The sequence below is a fragment of the Lepidochelys olivacea genome (genome assembly GCF_965140295.1).
Source record: "Lepidochelys olivacea isolate rLepOli2 genome assembly, chromosome: 18".
Lineage (NCBI taxonomy): Eukaryota > Metazoa > Chordata > Testudines > Cheloniidae > Lepidochelys > Lepidochelys olivacea.
Window position 1 is genome coordinate 23794946 of NC_140428.1, and position 21199 is coordinate 23816144.

The following is a 21199-nucleotide window of genomic DNA, read 5'->3' on the forward strand; positions in this document are numbered from 1 at the left end:
TAATGTGCTCCTAATTGCCAAAGTGAGCTGAGCGGCCTCCATGCTTGCCTTGGTATGGCGTCCGCGCAGAAAAAAGGCACGGAACGATTGTCTGCCGTTGCTCTGATGCCGGGAGGGGTGACTGACGACACAGCTTACAGGGTTGGCTTCAGGGAGCTAAAATCAACAACGGGGGTGTCTTTACATCAAGGAGTATTTCAGGCAGGACTTCACGGAGGGTTCCAATAAGAAATGGTGCACCTAAGTTATTGTTCTTATTGGAACAAGGAGGTTAGCCTGGCCTCTGATTGATACATGGCTAGATTTACCTCGCTGCACCTTCTCTGTGAGTGACTGCAGTGTGACCTAGAGGAATGAGTCCCCTAGACAGGGGAGGAGGCAAATGAGTACAAAACAAATCTGGTCTATTTCTTGTTTTGACCCACTCCATCTATCTTTTACATCTTTGGCTGGCAGCAGACGGTGCAGAAGGACTGCATGCCATCCACATCTCATGGCTGCTTGGCAGAAGATGGTACAGTACGACTGCTAGCCATCCTCATCTCTTGCCTGCCTGGCAGAAGATGGTACAATACAACTACTAGCAATCCTCATCTCTTGCCTGCCTGGCAGAAGATGGTACAGTACGACTGCTAGCAGTCTGTATCGCCTGCCCGCTCACCATAAGACGGTTCAATAGGACTGACTGCAGGACTAAAGAGAATGACCTGGTCAAGTCACTCCAAATTTAGTCCCTGCGCCCATGTCTGCCCAGGCGCTCCCAGCCGACGTGGCCAGGAGCACCTCGGACACGACGAGGACGACTACCAGTCGTATTGCACAGTCTGCTGCCAGAAGGCAATGGGTTGCTGCTACTGTGCAGCAAAGCCGTACCGCGTCTGCCAGCACCCAGGAGACATAGGGTGACGGTTACCTGAGCGGGCTCCATGCTTGCTGTGGTATGGCGTCTGCACAGGTAACTCAGGAAAAAAGGCGCAAAATGATTGTCTGCCCTTGCTTTCACGGAGGGAGGGAGGGAACGGGGGCCTGACGATATGTACCCAGAACCACCCGCGACAATGTTTTAGCCCCATCAGAGTGCTCCATTGTGACTGCTCTGGACAGCACTCTCAGATGCCCGATTGTTTGCCATTGCTCTGACACCGGGAGGGGCGACTGAGGACACGGCTTACAGGGTTGGCTTCAGGGAGCTAAAATCAACAAAGGGGGTGGCTTTACATCTAGGAGTATTTCAGGCAGGACTTCACGGAGGGTTCCAAAAAGAAATGGTGCACCTAAGTTATCGTTCTTATTGGAACAAGGTTAGCCTGGCCTCTGATTGATACATGGCTAGATTTACCTCGCTGCACCTTCTCTGTGAGTGACTGCAGTGTGACCTAGAAGAATGAGTCCCCTAGACAGGGGAGGGGGGAAGCAAATGAGTACAAAACAAATCTGGTCTATTTCTTGTTTTGATCCACTCCATCTATCTTTTACATCTTTGGCTGGCAGCAGACGGTGCAGAAGGACTGCATGCCATCCACATCTCATGGCTGCTCGGCAGAAGATGGTACAGTACGACTGCTAGCAGTCCGTATCGCCTGCCCGCTCACCATAAGACGGTTCAATAGGACTGACTGCAGGACTAAAGAGAATGACCTGGTCAAGTCACTCCAAATTTAGTCCCTGCGCCCATGTCTGCCCAGGCGCTCCCAGCCGACGTGGCCAGGAGCACCTCGGACATGACGATGACGGCTACCAGTCGTACTGTACCGTCTGCTGCCACAAGGCAAGGGGTTGCTGCTACTGTGTAGCAATGCCGTACCGCGTCTGCCAGCACCCAGGAGACATACGGTGATGGTTACCTGAGCGGGCTCCATGCTTGCCGTGGTATGGCGTCTGCACAGGTAACTCAGGAAAAAAGGCGCGAAACGATTGTCTGCCCTTGCTTTCACGGAGGGAGGGAGGGAGGGAACGGGGGCCTGACGATATGTACCCAGAACCACCCGCGACAATGTTTTAGCCCCATCAGGCATTGGGATCTCAACCCAGAATTCCAATGGGCAGCGGAGACTGCGGGAACTGTGGGATAGCTACCCACAGTGCAACGCTCCGGAAGTCGACTCTAGCCTCGGTACTGTGGAAGCGCTCCGCCGAGTTAATGCACTTAATGCACTTAGAGCATTTTCTGTGGGGACACACACACTCGAATATATAAAACCGATTTCTAAAAAACCGACTTCTATAAATTCGACCTTATTCCGTAGTGTAGACATACCCAAAGGGAAGACTTCGATGGATAGCAGCATAAGATGTCCTCAAGGCAGGCTGGGTATAAACAGGCTTCCCTTTATCCCTCACTTTTCTGACTTATCTGATCAGCACTGTCGATATGCTGGAGCTGGAATCGCTAGGAAGTGTGGCCATCAGTTTAATACTGGCCATTACATTGTTCCCAGCTCCCATCCGACTGACAAATGCAGCCACATTTAAATCATTGAGGAAGCACACTTTAGCACTGTCTAATCACACTGGGGGGTGGGCACAACCGCCGCCCCCCAGTCCAGAGCTCCAGAATGGTGCTAGTCAAAGACTGCTGCTGTTGTCTCACTGAGTACAAACAGATGCCGTGGCAGGCGCTGGTGTCATTATTACGCCGAATCATCGGTTTGAAGGGTTAGTGTGGCTCTCTCTCATCACCCCTTCACTGAGCAGATGTTCTTCCACCGCTCACTTCAGGGCCTGCCTTTTTATATTCCAGGCACACAATCCCAGAGGCCGTATGAGAGCTTCTTGGAGAGCAAACGGACAGCCCACCCAAACCCTGCCTGGAACAAGCCTGGAAGGAGGCGTCAAGGTCAGCATTATGAGGGCATGTGATAGGACAGAGGCCTGAGCCTGTAATCCTTCATTATGGGAGTAACCCTTTCTCATGCAGGGCTCCCATAGTCCTGCATCAAGGTGAATGGAGGAGGAAGCATTACTCAAGTTAAATGATACAGAGAAAGTAAAAGTCCTAGCAGGTCCATAGCAATCTACCCACTCTCAGGGCAGGACTCGGCCCTTTCAGGGGAGATGTGCTTTAATCCCCGTGGCAGCTGAAAGTCTCAGCTTACAGCTAGCTACTCTTTGGGAGCAATAGAAAGTAGGGTCTAAGTCAGGGCAGCCCTGAGGATGCTCTAATATGTGATGGGAACTTGGCAGGCCCCTGTATTGCCCCAGGTATATGCTGCCCAAAGGTGCCTTCAAGCCATCTGAACCCCTCTTCCCCCCCCCACCCGCACTTTACTCTGTGCACTGAAGTGAAGTAACTGAGAATCAGGCTCATCGTGTCTCTCACGCCTCATCTCTGTCCCAGTCAAGCTAGACGTATTCAGGAACTCTTAACCTCTCTCCCAACTCAGTCCCCAAGCTCCTCACTCATTATTAAAAAGAAAAGGAGTACTTGTGGCACCTTAGAGACTAACCAATTTATTTGAGCATGAGCTTTCGTGAGCTACAGCTCACTTCATCGGATGCATACCGTGGAGGAGGTATTGTTTCATGATCTCTGTGTGTATATAAAGTCTGCTGCAGTTTCCACGGTATGCATCCGATGAAGTGAGCTGTAGCTCACGAAAGCTCATGCTCAAACAAATTGGTTAGTCTCTAAGGTGCCACAGGTACTCCTTTTCTTTTTGCGAATACAGACTAACACGGCTGTTACTCTGAAACCTGTCACTCATTATTGTCCGAAACCCCGCCTCCAACCTGTCACCAGCATCTTGGCTGCCAGAACAGAATACAGGTAAATCCTACCAGCCAACAGGAGACTCCTGTGTCTGCCTCTCTCCGCAGCAAGCTGCAGGTCGGCCAAGGTGGGATTTAAATCCATGCGTTCTCTTGGCCTGGGGTAGGAGAGCGGGCTGCGTGAAATTCACAGCTAGACGGGAGAAAGGCAGAGGAACCAAAACTGCTCTTCCAACGTATTGCAGTTCCTCAGCAAACTGCCTGTTCCAGGGCCAGGGGAAGGCAGCTCCCACGGTGATTTCTGCATTCCTGAGATAGGAAGCAGACAAGGGCTGGGCTGCAGTCAGCAATTCCCTCCTCTGCACGGGATGGAGGCAGGCACTTCATGGCCGACAGCTTTGTTTCCAGTTTAGAAAGAGGGCAAAGCTGTGCATGATCAAGTCCTGCAGCTCACATCTAAACCCAGGGACAAGATGCCAGAAAGGCCACATTTAGCCCTGAGAAGGGGGATTAAATAGGGGTACCGTGGCCCTGCTGCATGCCAGGATTTGATGGGGCCGTTGGTCCCAACTCCTTCCTCCCTTTGAAACCTCTCACTGACTTCGGTAGCAGCAGGAGGGGGATGGATGTATACAAATGCATAGCCAAGAAGTGTTGTTAGTGTGTCAGATGCTTTGATTCAGAAAGCACGTCATGCTTCAATCCACTAACCCCGAGCACCTTTATCAAGGGAGTCTTTAGCATGTCAAGAGCACCTTCATACAGGCAGATCTCAAAGCATTTTGCAAATAATAGACAATAAAATGGCTGACCCTCATGTGACAGACAAGGAAAACGATGCACAGAAAGGTTGGAACTCACCCAAGGAATAGGAACCATGCTTTCCTGATGCCGGCTCCCCAGCTCTGACCACTAGACCACACATTCTCCTTCAGGTGCTTGGCAAAAAGGGGGCCATCGAGCCCGATGGTGATGGGAAGCAGAAGAGCCTTGTCTTAAAATGCAGAAATTCTGCTCCCATTTTCTCTCCCAGTTCATATTTGCCAACTGAAAACCTGCAAGGAACAGCTTTGAAACAAAGGGAAATAAATCACCATCAGGAGTGCTTGATGGATTAACTTTGTGAGCAAGCAATAAACCCTGTCTCTGAGCTATCAAGGCAGCCTTCAGCTTCATGCGCAGAGAAGGCCAGCGTTTTGCGGACCACTGCCAGGCAGATGAATGCGCAGGGTATGTCTTGCGACCGTGGGAAGCAGTTCCTCGCCTGCACTCCAACGGGCATTGCAGCCCCTGTATTTCAAGTTCCAGCAAACTCCAAAAGAGATAGAGGCTGAATTTCACTTGGCTTTGCCTGGAAATCTTGAAATTCCAGAGCCTGTGGTCACCCTGAGACTTGGGATCCAGGCTCCCCCTGGAAACTCAGACCACCCCAAATGATTCACAAGCCTGTGCCAAACTCACCAGGAAGCTTGTTTAATTTGTCAGTTTGTTGCACAATTCAAATCCGCTGAGTTTCACCTGGTGTCACGGACCCAATCGAGAGTTGGAAAAGATACACAGTTCGGCTGGGTCATGCCATGAATGTTTTGCTGCAGTACGCAGAGCAGTTCTAGAGTCTCCCAAAGGTTACTCAAAAGCCAGCCTGAGCTCAGCGATGCTTCAGTCCTGCTTGTGCTGAATTTCAGCCCTCAAGGCAACGATCCTCCAGCACCGCAGTTCTCAACCTTTTCCAGACTAGGATTCCCCAGAACTTTCACCCCCATCTAGCCAGGCCCCCGGTTAGCAATATGGGAAGGGCAGGGTAGTCGTGGCCCCCAGGTTGAGTACGGCTGCTACTCTAGCTGATTTCTCAGCAGAGGAGGCAGGAGGAGAAATGTGCATCACCTGTTGGACTTCTTAAATGGGAAATCATGAGATGGATCCAAACAGACCTCAGCACTCATTAGCCACTGTTTGATCCCCTCCGCTTTTCACATAATCCCAATTGTTCCCCCGTCTATAAACACACCCCCTTTCTTTCTCATAAGCTGTTCTTCACCTCCATTGCTCATAACATCCTGGGCAGGGCCATGCAGCCCGAGTCTCCCAAACCAGCAGGTGCCAAGTTCCTCATTAATTACAGCACTTTTCAGCCTTAAAAAAAACAACCCCAAACCTTAGCTTGACGGCTCCCCAGCAGTGCCGCCAGCAGAGATCCGGTTTCAGTGGAGGGCACCAGGGCCTTGCATTGGACAATGCCAGTGGGAATGCGGTGAGCAAAGAGATTTAATAGGCACAAGTAGCTGAAGTTAAGGGCAGAAATGAAATCAGCTGGCTGTAATCTTGATCAATGTCTGCAATTAGATGGCAGTGGCACACACAGACGCTGCCATCTGGCGAGAACACAAATTCTAACCTAATGAGGGGTTTTCATCCACAATTAAAAAGGAACTGACTCCAGAGTTGTTTGGAAGAATTTCTGCTTTCCCAAATGTGTGTATATATATCATTCAGAGAAAACAAATGGCAAGCTCTTGAGAACCTCTTAAGGAGTCGCTAATTCCTTTCATAACCTCCTCAAGGCATTCAAAAGCTACTGGAGCTTAATCAAGCACCTCTCTTGACCGCAGCTGTTTGTTTAGCAGTTCACATAGAAGGCAGGAGGATGGGTGTTAACTGAGGGTGGATTGTCTCTGGACAGCTGAGTGGGGCCAAGCTGCAACACCAAGGAAGCTCTAAGTATGACACAAAAAGAAAAGGAGGACTTGTGGTATCTTAGAGACTAACCAATTTATTTGAGCATAAGCTTTCATGAGCTACAGTTCACTTCATCGGATGCATTCAGTGGAAAATACAGTGTGGAGATTTATATATACATAGAGAACATGAAACAATGGGTGTTACTATACACACTGTAAGGAGAGTGATCAGGTAAGGTGAGCTATTACCAGCAGGAGAGCGGGGGCGGGGGGGGGCGCGGGGGACCTTTTGTAGTGATAATCAAGGTGGGCCATTTCCAGCAGTTGACAAGAACATCTAAGGAACAGTGGCGGGGGTGGGGGGGAGGGAGAGGAATAACATGGGGAAATAGTTTTACTTTGTGCAATGACCCATCCACTCCTAGTCTTTATTCAAGCCTAAGTTAATTGTATCCAGTCTGCAAATTAATTCCAATTCAGCAGTCTCTCGTTGGAGTCTGTTTCTGAAGTTTTTTTGTTGAAGAATTGAAACTTTTAGGTCTGTAATCGAGTGACCAAAGAGATTGAAGTGTTCTCCGACTGGTTTTTGAATGTTATAATTCTTGACGTCTGATTTGTGTTCATTTATTCTTTTACGTAGAGACTGTCCAGTTTGACCAATGTACAGGGCAGAGGGGCATTGCTGGCACATGATGGCATATATCACATTGGTAGATGTGCAGGTGAACGAGCCTCTGATAGTGTGGCTGATGTGAATAGGCCCTGTGACGGTGTCCCCTGAATAGATATGTGGACACAGTTGGCAGCGGGCTTTGTTGCAAGGATAGGTTCCTGGGTTAGTGGTTCTGTTGTGTGGTGTGTGGTTGCTGGTGAGTATTTGCTTCAGGTTGGGGGGCTGTCTGTAGGCAAGAACTGGCCTGTCTCCCAAGATTTGTGAGAATGTTAGTCTCTAAGGTGCCACAAGTACTCCTTTTCTTTTTGCGAATACAGACTAACACGGCTGTTACTCTGAAAATTGTAAGGAGAGTGGTCACTTTAGATAAGCTATTACCAGCAGGAGAGTGAGTTTGGGGGGGGATGAGAAAACCTGGATTTGTGCTGGAAATGGCCCAACTTGATTATCATACACATTGTAAGGAGAGTGATCACTTTAGATAAGCTATTACCAGCAGGAGAGTGGGGTGGGAGGAGGTATTTTTTCATGCTTTATGTGTATATAATAAGATCTTCTACACTTTCCACAGTATGCATCCAATGAAGTGAGCTGTAGCTCACGAAAGTTATGCTCAAATAAATTGGTTAGTCTCTAAGGTGCCACAAGTACTCCTTTTCTTTATGTGAAGTGTAGTTGCTGATGATTCAAAGGTGATGTCTTTATTCCAGCTCCTGCCATCCAGCCTTCAACCTAACATTTGATGCAGCAAAGCACACCCCTGCCTTGGGCCGCTCCTTCTGCTCTGGAGTTCTATTCACGGAGTTTGTTGACACATATTTATGCACCAAGCGGCCCTCTCCTCGCTTATCCATCCAGAGATGAGCCCAAGTCACAAGCTGAGATCCAGATCCAAACTTTGCTCCAGCCAGAGGCTGTCCAGATTTGGGGGTTAGTTTGGCCCACTGTGGAGAGAAGAGGCAGATGTGAAATTTTGAATCTGAACTTCACCAAAGTCTGGGGTGGGGAATCAGGTCACTTCCCAGAGTTCGGTTTAGCCCATCATCTAGACATAGGGACCGTGGCTTGGACTCGTCTAAAGGTTGGTTGGGTCTGGATCCCAGTTTTTGATTGAAATCCATCTCTGGACACTCCAGGAAGGATTTGGAATAGATGCAATTTCTGCTTGCTTGTGCACTCAAATAAAGGCTGTTGCTGAATCAATTAAATGCATTCTTCCAGCTGCCAAGACCGACACGCCACCTATGGTCAAGCCTCCCCACGATCCCCCAGCTATGGCCATGCCTTCTGAGCCAGGTGGAGGCAACTCCAGGGCAGAATGTCACTCATAATCCCTTCTCCAGGAAAGATCATTAGTAGATACTGCTCAGCTGGGGAGAACATCCAGGCAAAGTCCAATCCACCCTCCACAGCCTGGGCCTTACTGGCCTCTTTCTTAGGCAGACTCCTTCCATGTAGGGGAATGGTCTCACTCCTGATCCACAAAATCATCATGCCTAGAGTGAAAGGAGCCAGCCCATCATCAGAAGCCATTCGCAGCTTGCCCTCTTGTGACCAGATGCTGCCACTGCAACAGGGTTTGCTGCAGACGTAGCAGAGACTACCAAGTTGGTCTCTTCGGGCCCTGCAGGGACCGTGTGGAGGAGCCAGGGGAAAGGTTCAGCCTCCATCGTCAGACTGTCCCTGCTGACTCTACTGTGCCTGCCCAGAGTGATGTCAGTTAGCTCCAGTTATCATGGTGGGGATGGTGTAATGTGGACATCTGGGATGCTAGGATTAGGAAAATGGGGGAACCCCTCCCTGGACAAGAACAGTGAGCTTCCTTAGGAAAGGACAAGGAACCACAGGTACCATGTTTGTAATTCGGCAAGGGACAGAGAAGCGGATAGAAGTGGCACCAGCAGGACAGCATCTGGGCTTTTATAGACCTAGAAAAGTCATACGATAAAAGGGAGAGCATGATGCTCACGCCGGTGCTGAGGACAGGGGGAGTGTCTGAGGATTTAATAATTACGGGGAATGCATGACACACCTCTTAGAACGGTGATCCAAAGACCAACAAGTCCCTTCCCTTTTCGAATGACAAGCCCTGTGGAAGTGAAAGTTGGACTGTACCACGGGCTGGCTCTCTGTCTGTGGGAAAACCCCAATGGGAAAAGGTGAGAAGCTGCTATATGCAGAAGTGATAACAATAAGGGTGTCCTCAAAAGAAGACCTACTGGAAACAGTAAACCAGTGGTGTGACACTGGGTAACTGTATGCAAACAAGCCTTGGACTATGTGCAATAAATGGGCAAGTCTTTCTGAGGGCCGAGAACTTGTCTACATGGGGACACTCAGGAATATTCAGCCAGATTAACTAAAGGTGTGATTTTAAAGCAGATTAGGGTTTGTCAACACATGAAAATTAATACATAATAAAGTAGAGTGTGAATTTAAGGTGGATTAACTAGTCCTGATTAACTCCATGTGTGGATGCTCTTATTCTGGAATAAGAGTGTCCATTCATGCATTTAATCAGGACTAACTCTTGTTTAGTTTTACTCCATTAATCTCTATGGCCAGAATCCCTGTGGCACCTCTACTGACCCAGAAAAACTATGTCCAAGAGAATTTGCACTGTAAGATCTCTGGAGCAGGGAACATGTTTTGGTCTGTGTTTGTAATGCACCATGTAAATGTCTGATGTTACTGAAGTATGCTTAATAAAGTAATCATAAACAATAATCGTGAATAGCTTTCCTAGCAGTCCCTATATTTGTTCCTAAATATGCCTCATTAAAACACTCTGTTCATATGTCTCTCTCCACGTGCCTGTCAGTGCAGACTAGGTCATCCACTAGCGTGTCTTGTAAAATAATCATCCAGACGTTTCTATCAACGCTCACCAACAGGCAGTTCCCCGAAGTTTTAGCAGCTGCTGCTTCAGGTTCTTTTTTAACACTAGATGGCAGCCAAGTGTCACTGTGAATACAGACAGGTGGGGACAGAGAGATGAGGGTGACCTGCAACATTATTAGATCCTGAGGTGAATCCTGAGCTGAATTCCTCCCAAATTACAAGCAGGTTGGGGGGTGGGATCCTGGATCAGCCCCCATCTCTGCGTTGGAGGCCAGATGATTCTCTTCCTGGGATCCCTTTTGTTTAAAACAATACCAGATGCCTCCCTCTGTCTCTGTAGTGCCTGGCATGGTGTTTCAGGTTCGAGTTGCAGGCATTTAACAAGGGAAAAGTCCCTCGTCCCTGTTTACAGAACGCTGGGCAAAACTACGGGGCCCTTCTGGGTGCCCACTGAAATGCACTGGGCTTGGTGAGCAGCTAGAGAAAAAATGATCACAGCCCTCCTAACTAGGGAGAACCGGCCAGAGCCTGTCCTCAGCCTCAGTCCTCTTCCCCCCGGCCTGTCATCACCTCTCTCCCATCTCTCTGCTTTGCTGTCTCGCCTTGGGCCACACACACAACTCGGCAGTGTCCCCTTTCCTGGGGCAGCAGTGTGGCCAAGGACTGAATGGCCCGTGGGGACTTGAACACCCCTCTCAGTCCTAGAGGCAGCCCCTCCAGGGCTGGGTCTCAACACGCTGTCAGATCAGCATGCTGGAAGACTGCCCTGCCACATTCCATGTGGTCCTTGGGGGTAGTGGACAGAGGCCTTTGGTCTCCAGGGTGGGCAATCCAGCATCAGATCCACACACAGGAATCACAAAGCGGACCAGCTCTGATTTGAATTCAGACAGACCCTGAGTAAAAATACTGATTCTGTATTAAACATGACACGGAGGCAGGCAATCACCCCACACTCCAGGCCCGGTCTGGCCCATCTCACCCCGGGCCACACATGCCGGGCACCAAGCTGATGAGTTGTTCAAGGTTTTCTGCTGGAGCGGTGTATTGATGCAAGGCGATGACTATCCTCGGTGATTAATGTAATTGAAGGGAAGTGGATGGCGATGCCGGAAGAGACAGTGCTAAGCAGGCTCCAGCTCCCCAGCTCCCTCCATAATTATAAAATACAGAGGGCACGAGAATCAAGAGCTCCCAGGGACGCTGTTTGGGACTGGAGCTCACCACGAAGCTACTGAGCTTCAGCCCAGTCAGGAGAACGGTCTGGAAACCGTTTCCGCCCACCCCACCCCGTTTTCCCTGGCCTCCAAGCGACCGGAATGAATTTTGCATGCAAGAGGCCACGATGAATCAACTGCTAAGAGCCCTGGGAACAGCTGTGTAGCCCAATCAATTTGCCATGAAGATCGGTACAAATTAAAGAGCGGATCCTGTGGGGTACTGAGCACCCTTCACTCCCACTGAACTCAAAGGGGCTTTAAGGCCCTCATGCCTTGCAGGACTGGGCCCTGAGTCAGCATTCGAGGGGTTTATGAATATATTAAACTGGGGACGCAGCGCCCTTGCACCAAGCTGGAGAAGAGGTAATTAACAACTCTGATTGGCTGCCTGAGGAAGGCACCAGCTGTCCAGCTACCCAGATTGTGCTTGGTCTGGTTGGTCCCTTGCTGCTCCATGCAGAGCCCAGATGGCTCACAGGGGCTCCAGCATGAAGTTCCATCAGAGTGTCTATGTAATACCCTGGCCACAGCCCCTCCTGGGTCCCGTCCAGGACTTCGGATCAAATAAAGGCACATCCCAGAGAATCCATCCAAGGCTCTGCATTCAGCCCACTGCATGGTGGGACAGGACTTGTGGCGCTGGAATCAGCGCAGTGTGAATGCTCATACAGAGTAGACACAATCCAGACCACTCTTAGTTCTGTACCCCAGAATCCCGTCCCAGTGCTTTGATTTAAATAATCTAGGAGATGGCCCACAATTAAGGGTTTATTCTGTTAACTTTTACATTTGTTCTGCATCCTTAGCCTGCAAATTAACAATCTATTTGTTGTGAAATATAAATCAATGGAACATACAATTAATGGGACGGTGCCTAGTCGTCAATATAGTTTCTTTGGGGCAAAGTCTGAGATCCTTATACAGGTAAGTCTCCCACTGAGGTCAGTGATTTTTAAATAGACCCCCTAGTTGAAATCAATGGGGAATTCTGCTTAAAAATTGATGGTACAATATGGGCCGAACAAGAACTTCAGAATTAAGCTGCAGGCATTTGGGGCCCACTTGAACCTCAGAAATGGCATCGGGTTTAATGTTTTAGTAATTAATTATTATTATATTGGTTTAACATTTTCCTGTGCCCTTAATACACATTTAGCTAATCCCGAGGCTCCATAAAATAAGAGTTACCAGCTTCTCAGTAAGTTTAAATAGCAGGGGCGGTGTGGTGAGGTCTCAGGTTATTAGCGTTTCATTCTTTTTTACAAAATATACTACACCAGACAACTATGTAAATTTTCTTTTCAGCCATTTTTATTTTCTTCCAGAATTCAAGCTGATGGGATGAGCTCTTTTGCATGTAGCCTCTTCATGGGTGTAAGGGGGAAATTAACAAAGTCTTTGCATTGCGATGTCCCATTTAGCTTTGACAGCCGTTCCTGATGAGCAGGAGACAATGCCTCCTGCCTGGGTTCACCATTTCAGAGCAAACATTTTTTACAGTTGCAAAGCAAAAACTTAAATATTACCTTATAGCATGGGATAAAGATATTATAAGAGAGATCAGCCACTTACAAGCATTTCATAAAGTCTAAGCACTAAACACATTGTCCTAAGTCCAATACCCATCTTAACTATACTAACCCCCAGGGGGACAGCAATGGATTTGTCCCTACTCAGCTGAGGCCTAAAGCCTTGCCAAGAGCTGGCACCTGGTTGGCCAGCATCACAATCAGCCGGAGGAAAAATGCAGAACCCTCCCACCCTGTGGGAAAGTGCCAAGCATCAGCCTTTGCCCATAAAGAGGCCACGACACTTGGGCCCGGCCTGTGGTAGTTTGACAGCTGCCATCTTGGCCAACACCAAGGACTGACCCGGGAAACTCCAGAGCTAAAAGCGGGAGCTGCTCCAGCCTGAGCTCTCCCGCTTGGGCCCATACCAGACTCTCATCCTCTGTGGAGGGGGTGCATCACACACATTGACCAGTGAGTTATAGCCGATCAAGAGGCTAACTTCCCAGCCCTCAAACCAACCTCAGGGTCACCGTCCAAAGCAACTGCCCAGCGGGGGCCATATTGGGAGAGATGCCCACCTCAGGTGCTTTGCAGAGCTTTGGTCTCCCACCTTCTCCAGCCACCTGTGGTGTTTCCAGAAGACGCTTTGGCTGCTGGGGACTCAGCCAGCCATGATGAAATGGCATCCTCGTGCCATTCAGAGCCCTCAGTTGCCCCCTTATAAAGTAATCCTGTTCTCCCAGCTGCATTCTCTCTGCTCCAGGGCTGCAGGAAGCTCTGGACGCTGCCAGCAGCAGTCTGGCTGTGTTAACATCTGTACATTCATTTCTCCTGCCTGAGGGAGCCGGCTCCTTGCCTGAAGCTTGTTGACAGCTTTTATCTCCTACGTGACAGCCAGGACAACAGCTCCAGTTTCCCAGGTTGGTGTCTGCAGCATTGCACGTAAGGACCTGCTTAAATGAACAGGCAGCAGAGGACAGGGATCCCTTATCTTGAGATGGGAAACCTACCGGCTGCAGACATGTCATATGATTTAATCACTGAGCCACCTGTGTCTTCGGTCCAAACAGCTCGTGGTGGACATAGCATCCCTGGGGAGGGAGCTGGGAAAGGCAATGCTGTTCTGCCACAGAGCTGGACCCAAGGCTCTGCGTTCTGCTTCCAGAGTTCTGGGTGTCTGGGTACAGGGTTGGGTATGGAATAATCTGGGTGGGTCAAGGAAGGGAGGAGGACCATGGTGGGGCGGGGAGGACACAGCTGGGGGAATACAGGGTTTTGTTTCCTTGAAGCTTGTTTCTCCACCGTGTGCGTCATCATTTACACCAGTGCCTAGAGAGTAGAAAATGCTCCAAAGCAGGTCTGAGCAACACCACAGGGGGCCAGGCCATGCAGAATGAGGTTCTTTGGATGGCTCTCAGCCAGCCTGGGAATTGGCAGGTCTCATGCCCATCAAACCCCTGATCTGACAAAGGCAACAAATAAAGCTGGTCGGAAAATGGGTTTCCCCTCTCCCCCCCCGTGGACAGTTTTGACATTTTCATTGATTAAATCGAAAACAGACCTTCCAAAAAACTGTTCAGGCTTCCAATGAAAAACCCAAAGTTCCAAGGAAGTCACAGACCTTCTGCAAAAACAGTCAGTTTGTCAACCCCCCAACTTCCACTGAGAAAAAAAAAGTGGATGGAAAAGCGCCACCCAACCCCAGCAATGGGAGAGGAGGGCTCCCTGGGAGATGGGGTACTCACCAACTGGAAGGACTGGCCATTGCCAAGGTATAGTGAGGTTAAGGCTCCTCTACTGCTGAAGGTAATGGAAGTGTGGCTACTGACTGAGGTACAGGGCACACGGGCCAGATTCTCAAAGATATTTAGGAACCTAACTCCCATTGATTTCAGTAGAGTCTGGCTAAATAAGTCTGAGAAACCGGGTCTTCATGACTTGCCCAAGCTAACACAGTGAGTCAGCTGGAAGAGCTACGCCGAGCACCCAGGTGCCCAGCCTCCAGGCTGTGTGCTAATCAATAGGCGATGCTTCCTTTAGGGCCAGTACAGTGTGCAATCCAGCTTACACGGGCACAGCAGTGGGTCCTATGTGAGAGCACCAAGCAGACTGCCAAACAGCATGGAGTTTATGTGGGCCTGAGGCTCCAGGGAGAATGAGTCAGTGTCACAGACACTCATCAGAATGACAGGTTTCAGAGTAGCAGCCATGTTAGTCTGTATTCGCAAAAAGAAAAGGAGGACTTGTGGCACCTTAGAGACTAACCGATTTATTAGAGCATAAGCTTTCGTGAGCTACAGCTCACTTTCCACTGACCTGACACCTGCCAAAACCAGATGACCCCAGCAGGAGCAACAGAGAAAACCTTTGAAGAGGATATTTGTCGCCTGCCCTTTAAAGACAAATCAGTATCGCCTGGAGCAAGCCTCCCCCGGGGAGAGGGACACTATGGCAAACCTACTTCAAATGAAAAGGAGGACTTGTGGCACCTTAGAGACTAACCAATTTATTTGAGCATAAGCTTTCGTGAGCTACAGCTCACTTCATCGGAGCTCACGAAAGCTTATGCTCAAATAAATTGGTTAGTCTCTAAGGTGCCACAAGTACTCCTTTTCTTTTTGCAAATACAGACTAACATGGCTGTTACTCTGAAACTACTTCAAATGAACTCTTTGCAGGGCCTTGCTGCAGACTGACTTTGCAATCTACCCTTTGCGCATCCACCTCCCCAACTCTTCCCAGCCTAGCTGGTTGCTTGTTTCAGTTTGAGTCCAAATGGAAATGTAGGTCTCCATCTCCTGCAAGTCAGGGAGGACACAACAAGCTGCTACATTGCCTTACTGGCTCTCATTCTGATACCAAGTCACTTCCAACCAGGGAAGGAAGCCAGCCTGGGCAGCTCCAAAACAGGCTGCCACTTTGATTCAAGTGGAACTGATTCGTGTTATTGCTGCTCTTATGAAATTGCAGCCATTTAAGGATTGCAATAAGCAGAGGCTGGGTTATGTACCCCGGTCTGGGCTGCCCCTGTACAACAGCACAATAAATTAGCAGGCAAGTTGTTATTAAACTGAGAACTGCTCTAGATACCTCTCCAGCTACATATATTTTGTTTACGGGCTCTCTCCAATGTGTACTTAATGTGCACTCAGAAAACCAGTTATTGTTAATTAAACACTATTTGATTATTAAAAAAGAAGGAATGATGATGAATTAAAACCGCGTGTCAGTGATAAATCTAACTGGCTGGCAATTAACTCAAAGCGACAGAACCCATAAACGTCTCATTACATCCTTGTTTGTATATCACACTTTTATGAGCCTTTAATCAACTGGAAAAAGGCAGCCAAAGCTGCTTCATGGCATGCCTAGAAAATCAGAGGTATGTTGGGAAAAAGGTAACCAGAGACTTTACTAAATGCAGGAGAGGGGGAATTCAATCACTAGAGACCAAGCCCCATTTACTGAGAACTCCTTAAATCAAGACACTGAGACTTGGTAACTGTAGCTCAGATCCCCAGCCGGGGTAAATCAGTGACGCTCCACCGAAGTTGATTTACTGGAGTTGATTTACACGAGCTGAGGATCTGGCTCTATGAGCTGTGAGTGCTCTTACCTACATGGGAGGTGTAGCTGGTATAATCTCGTGTGAAATTTAAACTGATATGGGGGGGCCATTGTTTAGTTTAAATCCGTTCCCAAGTTACATAAACTAAACTGGAAAGAGGCCCTCTTATAGCAGAATGACAGTGTCCACCTAGGGTGGTGTCCGTATAACTATCTCGGTCTAACTGGTCATACTTCCCCATGTAAACAAGCCCCCGGTCATGCTGGTCTAAATCTGCAGTAACTCCAGGGAGTTATCCAGCGTTAATGAGAACAGAGCTGGCCTTCCCCAAGTCTGCACTACGGACTCACACAGCATTGGCCAGACCCCCAAAGCTGTGGCCCAGCAAGCACTGGGCTCAGTACAAAACCTGCAATGGATGGTCTAGGGGCAGCTTCTTCTTGAGCACTTCCATAGTCCTGGTTGGGAGGGTGGCGGGGATGTCCCAGGACATTGCAGAGTCGCTCTCGGAGAGAAATTCCCAGAGAACGTCACCCTGGTATAACGTGACCCCATGGGTCAGCCCCGAGGATGGAACCCAGGCCCTCAAATGGTACGAGCATGAGAAGTGAAACCCTCTATTTACCCTCAGAGCAGGCACAGCATGGCCAGCGGCAGCCCCAGCTTCCTCCACTCTCACTCCTGACCTGGAGGAGCCAGAGGTCCAGGCCTGAGGCTGCCGGCTGGTGGATGGGTTAGTGCTGATTGTGGAGAGGGTAGCTTTGTGCTGCCTCCCCTGCGGTAGGATCAGGTGCCCAGGAGTTGCTGTCAGTTGCTCTAAATCCGAGGACGAGTCTTTCCGAAAGTCCAGTTTGGGGGAGGTGCCTGGTGAACATGCCTCCTGTGGTGTGGCTGGTGCTGGGCCCACCCATGGAGAACCAGCGGTCAGGTTTTCCGAAGAACGAGAGTTTAGATGACAGAAAACAACAAAACCGCCATGGAAAGCCGGACCCCCATCTGCGAAAGACACGGCAGACGGCAGGGTCCAGATCTGCCAGCCGTAGCCTCCCCACAGAACGGAGCTCAGAGATCTTGTAAACCTTTAGGGGTAAGGGCCATCTTTCTGTCCTGTGTCTGCCCAGCTGTGCCTACCGCAATGGAGGTCCTGGTCCAAGCTCCGAGGTGTTATGATAATACAAATAGTAATGACAAAAGGAAACCAGAGACAGGGTGCAAACAGGCAGCCTCCACCCTACCCTACAGACAACACAGTGCACAAACTTACCCCCCTTTCAGGCCTGTGCTTTTACTGGTAGTAATTAACAAACAGACCTCAGCCGAAGCCTCTTCCTGAGCTTTGGTTTCTTTCAAGGTTTTCCCCGCAAGACTAATCTGGTTTTTGCCCACAGCTCTCTACAGACTCTCATTATATCATTATATCCCTTGGCTGGAGCTAATCAGACTCACCTGCTCTAGTGAGTCAGCTGCAATAACCATCTCGGCTCCTGTCACTCCGGGTGTCAACCACAGTTTGTATCTCCTTCCAGGAAAAGCAAGAAAAATGATGCCGGCAGTGAGCATGTGTCCCTGTTGCTGTGTCCCTTTCTTGGGCTGTATTGGCAGCAAGCTAGTTCCTTATTTATGATGCCGCGAAGAAGCCGCACTGTGATAACAACATTTCTGTTCTTGCACACCACATGCCCAAAGCATCTAAAAATACCCCTTGTTAGCACATCTTGTGAGCAATGCAGAAAGGTGGTTCCTTCCTCACTGCCTGAGTTCACAAAATAACGCCACGTGTGCTTTGAAATCTTGGAGTGAAATGCACAGAGATTACCCGAATCAACTCTCCATCTCGACACCACATTGTCATTCTTGCTAATGATCCCAAAGCAGAGAGATGTCAAAAGAGATCAAAGCAAAGCTCCAGTTTGCCACCCATGGAAATATCCCTGCTGGATGTCAGACAGTGTGGGGTACTGGGGATGCACTCGCCAGATTTCTGTTGAGGAAGAATACATGCAAGAGGGGAGGGGAAGTTTTGCTTGAGTAACAACTCAGTATTGCCAATTCCAATAGCTCAAAAACTATGAGTCAGGTCCCCAAAAAGCATGAGATTTTTTTTTTTAAATAATAAGTTTTAGGTTCTTTTTATTTTATCTTCTGGTTTCTGAATCTACCATGATATATGCCATCATGTTCCAGCAATGCCCCTCTGCCATGTACATTGGTCAAACTGGACAGTCTCTACGTAAAAGAATAAATGGACACAAATCAGACATCAAGAATTATAACATTGAAAAACCAATCCGAGAACACTTCAATCTCCCTGGTCACTCGATTACAGACCTAAAAGTCGCAATATTACAACAAAAAAAACTTCAAAGACAGATTCCAACAACAGACTGCTGAATTGGAATTAATTTGCAAACTGGACACCATTAAATTAGGCTTGAATAAAGACTGGGAGCGGATGGGTCATTACACAAAGTAAAACTATTTCCCCATGCTTTTTTCCCTCCCCCCACTGTTACTCGCACCTTCTTGTCAACTGTTGGAAATGGGCCAGCCTGATTATCACTACAAAAGGTTTTTTTCCTCCTGCTGATAATAGCTCACCTTAATTGATCACTCTCGTTACATATAGTGTGTACGGCAACACCCATTTTATCATGTTCTCTGTGTATATCTATATATCTTCCTACTGTATTTTCCACTGCATGCCTCCGATGAAGTGGGTTTCAGCCCATGAAAGCTTATGCCCTAATAAATTTGTTAGTCTCTAAGGTGCCACAAGTACTCCTGTTCTTTTTGCGGATACAGACTAACACGGCTGTTACTCTGAAACCTGAGCCTGTAGGATGCACTTGGGTCATGTTTTCAAGCTTCACCAGGCTACTTCTACCCTGCAGCCAGGGGTGTGATTTGCAGCTTGTGAGACCTAGCCATGTTAGCTGGACTCTCACCAGCTCAGTAAAAAGAGAAGTGAGGCTGCACAAGCAAGTACATACCCAGGGGCACCAGGTGGACTTGTGCAGCCTCCGCTGAAGCCCGCACCACCATATCCTCACTGCTATTTTAGTGAGCAAGCTAATTTAAAACTAGCACAAGTACATCTACACAAGCTGCAAATCACACCGCTGGCTGCTGTAGAGACAGAGCTGCTGCAACCACGAAGACTAGAAACCTTTTTTTATTATTAAAGCTGAGATTCTGACATGCTCACATGACTCCAGGAGCTGGGGCTTTGGGAAAAACACCAAATATCAAGAGACTCATAGTAAAATAGTGAGGACTGGCAGCACTGAGAACTATGCACTCTGGTTCGTAATGATCTCCCAGCAGAGCTGAGTACAGTGACTAGTTGTGTATTCAGTGAGAATACATTCACCTCTTTTCTCTGCTCATGATCGTTCCATGATCAGACTGCAATTCCCTCCAGTGTGGTGAAATTCAACCCTGTGCAGAGGAACAGCACAAGTTCTCAGCAACCCTTAAAGCCCTCATAGTGGTACACAAGTCTTGTGCTGGCCCCCTGCCCATGGGTGAATTTCACCCTACTGGGTTCTGTTCACTAACTCTATTTCTAGGGACACATCACAAATAGGTTGCTCACGGTGGGCAAATGCCTGTGCATGAGAATTGAGAATCCATCTGGCACAAGTGTTCTGGGCCTGAGAGTTTTCTGGCTGCCCTCTAGACAGTCACGGGAGCAAATTCAGCCACACAAATGAACCCCGAAGGGGCACGTATGCAGCCCAAGCAAATCCACTTTCAAATTCAAGCTAATGCCAGTGGGAAATGATTTGTGGTACCCACCCATCTCTGCTTCCCAAAGCCAGTCTCTCTTCTCTAAAAAGAAAAGGAGTACTTGTGGCACCTTAGAGACTAACCAATTTATTTGAGCATGAGCTTAATGCTCAAATAAATTGGTTAGTCTCTAAGGTGCCACAAGTACTCCTTTTCTTTTTGCGAATACAGACTAACACGACTGTTACTCTGAAACCTGTCACTCTGAAACCTCTCTCTCCTCTGCATCTTCCTCTCTAAACTATAACCTCGTGCCAAGGGAGAGCTGTCACGGCTTTTGCAGCACATCCCTTCCCGTAATTTTCAGTGTGATCTGGCCTGCAATCAAACTGCTTATTAAATCAGAAAGCGCCTCCCTCAATTACCCGATCATAAAAGGATCAAAGCCGGTTCTTAGCTCAAGGTCAGTTTTATTGATTTTGGGGTTTCCCCCCTCCCTGGAGAAACGAAAATGAAAGTTCTTTTCAGCCTCTCCGACATGCCAGAGCAATTCTCGGGCTGCTAGAAAGGGACCCAGCAGCAGCATTATGAGAGCCATAATTATCCAGGGCTGCTTTTTGGGAGATTAAAGACCTTATTAAAGGGAGCCCTGAAACAGCTGAGATTGTTACACCTGAGCAGAATTGAATTGCAGCGCACAGACTGCTTGTGACTTTGGAGATGTCCGACATGTGTCATTTCTGAAGTGAGGCTGTGCTGAGCTGTCCGTCGAAAGGTCTCTGTATCATCTGGAAGAAAAATCCCGAGTGCTCCACCGTGCAGCAGAGGACAGCTCAGCATTAGAGTCCTGATCTGCCTCTGTCAAAGCCTTCAGGAATGCTCCCAAAGCCCAGCCGCACTTGGGTAAATGTCCAAAAAGTCACCAGGGGGAAATAAATGGCGGGTTGAGGGCAGGTTTGGTAAAAGCAGTTAAGTGTAATTTTTCAAGGGATCTTATTAAAAAAAAAAAAAGTTTTTTTTCATTTACAAAGAAAAACACTCCAGACTTGGCTACTTCTTCACACAGTACATAGGCAACCTGTGGAACTCACTGCTGTGGGGAGTCAAGATCAAGATAAAAGGGCTGCAAGACAGGAGGGAACTGGGACAGCCGCCAGGGGCAGAGGAATTGCAGAGCACGGATCCCTCCAGCAAATTGGTGAGAAGGTGAGACAAACAACACCCCAAAGAGGGAGAAGCTGGACAAGAGGCTGGGGAAGCCCACAGAGGAG